A 2,500-nucleotide genomic window follows, 5' to 3' on the forward strand; every position below is an offset into this window, starting at 1 on the left:
TTGTTCTGGAACAATTACACTTTTTTATCCTCTTTCTTTACATTTTCACCTTGTTGTCATTTTTGTTTAACAGATATGAAAATGTCTGGTTCACAAGTTACTATTTTCAGAATAGCCTTCAATATTCTATACAGACCTTGTGCATTGGTGTGTGTGTGTGTACTGTGTGTGTGTGTGTTTGTGTTTGGTGTGTGTGTGTGCACTGTGTGTGTAATGTGTGTGTGTGTGTGTGTGTGTGTGTACTGTGTGTGTGTGTGTGTGTGTGTGTGTGTGTGTGTGTGTGTGTGTAGCTGTTCTTTCTGAACGATAAAACAGAATTTGATATGCAGTGTGTTATGTACAGTGAGGAAACAGAGCAAACAGGAGAGTTCAGCTACATTACTCTGCTGCTCTGCTATCCTCTTTATCTCCACACATTATCCACACTGACTGCCTCCTCTCCACATTTTAGTCCGAATACATGACACTGACCAGTACAACGGTGTTATGTCCAGTTATTTACTACACTGTTAAAATCTGACCCATGTAATGGCCATCACTAACCACGCTCCGGGGTTAAAGGCAGTTACAATGACAATGACAACTTATTATTCCGGCCCACCAAAAAAACGCGGAAACCACAAGCTCACAGCTTACCTGGAATAAGATTCATAATTCCACCTGAGATAATGCAGGGTAGGGGAGAAAGGAGGAGAGAAGAAGAGGAGGGAGGAGAGGAGGAGGGAGAGGAGAGAGGAAGTCACGCCATTCTCTGTGGGCCTGAGAGAAGCATTCACAGTAGACAGTCACAGTGCACAGACGAGGCCCGATGGTGGGGGTGGGTGAGGGGGTGGGGGTGGGAGTGGCGGGTGTAGCCACCCAAAAGCGCATTCCTGGGGTGGGGTGGGGCGGGCGGGTATTAGGGGGGACGGGGTGCTGACCCCCCAGTACCAGCCAGCCGGGCGGTCGACCTGCGAAGTCAGCCGATGCAGCGGCGATGAGTCCCATAACGGCACGAGGAGCGGATGCCAAAGCAAAGCCCAGGCTAAAAAGTGCCGGCGGCAGCAGAACCCCGAGAACAGGGGCAGACGGGCTCAACTAGGACAGCCAGGCGCAATGGACGGGACACAACAAGGGCAGCGTGGGCAGCTCTCTCTTCCTCACACACCATATCCCTCTTCCTCTTCCTCTGCTCCCTGCTTCATCACTGCTCCCCGCCCACTCTTAAGATTCCAAGGCTCTCACGCTGCTGCCCAGTTCCTCTAGTTCTAGTGTATGTGTGTGTGTGTGTTTGTGTGACAGAAAGAGAGAGAGAGAGTGTCTGTGTGTGAGAGACAGAGGGTGAGAGAGAGGGAGTGTGTTGTGTGTGAGAAATGTCAGTGTTTCTGCTTCCTCACTCTAACTGGAACACTGTGCCACCTCTAAATGCACACACACACAAACACTTGTGTGTGTATTTCCACACAACATCCGGCCTCTGACAAACAACCCAACAGCATGCACACACATACACACACGCACACACACACACGCGCACACACAAACACACACACACACACACACACACACACACACACACACACACACACACACACACTCATACTCTCTCTCTCTCTCTCTCTCTCTCTCTGTCTTGACCAGCCTTTTCTCTTTCTGTCCTTCCTCTCTCTGTCCTTTCACTTTCTCTCTCTCTCTCTCCTCATTCACTCTCTCTCTCTCCCTCTCTCTATTTCAGTAGGAGAGAGTGGAGAAAACAAGCAGCGCCTGTGAGAGACAGCTTGTGAAAGAGAGAGAGGCAGCTGCTACTGTCACTAACTCAAGTGTGCATGTGTGTCTTTGTGTGTGTGTGTGTGTGTGTGTGTGTGTGTGTGTGTGCGCGCGCGTGTGTGTGTGTGTGTGCATGCATATGTGTGAGTCCTTGTGTGTCATTATGCATCTGTGTGCAAGCACTTGTGCATATGTCTGACCCTGCAATGTGCCTTCTTGTGTGAGTGATTGTGAGTGTGTGTATGCATGTTTGCTTGTGTGTGTCTCTACACATTAATACTCCACACTATGGGGTCTGTGTAAGGGACGTACCCCGATCCATTCCCCCCACAAGAGAGCCTCTCCTAGGTCAAGCAATATGGCTTCTCCTGGTGCAGTCCATGGAGCTACTAGTGTTTAGTAACATTGGTGATGAGACACATAAACACACACGCACACACACACACACACACACACACACACACACACACACCACACACACACACACACACACACACACCACACCCTGTGGCTGAAGCAGCTGAGGGGTGATTTGGGTTACTGCCCGCACATATGTGGAGCTCACAACTCTCCACTATCACACATGCCTCTGACGTTTCAGCACATGTGTGGGCTGAGTGAGAGTGTGTGTGTGTGTCTGTGTGTGTCTGTGTGTGTGTGTTCAGGACTATACATTGAGATGAGAATTTAGAGTAGAGTAGTTGGGTTTGTAATGGCATTGATGTTGGATGGGAGACTGAGGTGAATCAGGTGT

The sequence above is a fragment of the Alosa alosa genome, chromosome 8 (assembly GCF_017589495.1).
Source record: "Alosa alosa isolate M-15738 ecotype Scorff River chromosome 8, AALO_Geno_1.1, whole genome shotgun sequence".
Classification (NCBI taxonomy): domain Eukaryota; kingdom Metazoa; phylum Chordata; class Actinopteri; order Clupeiformes; family Clupeidae; genus Alosa; species Alosa alosa.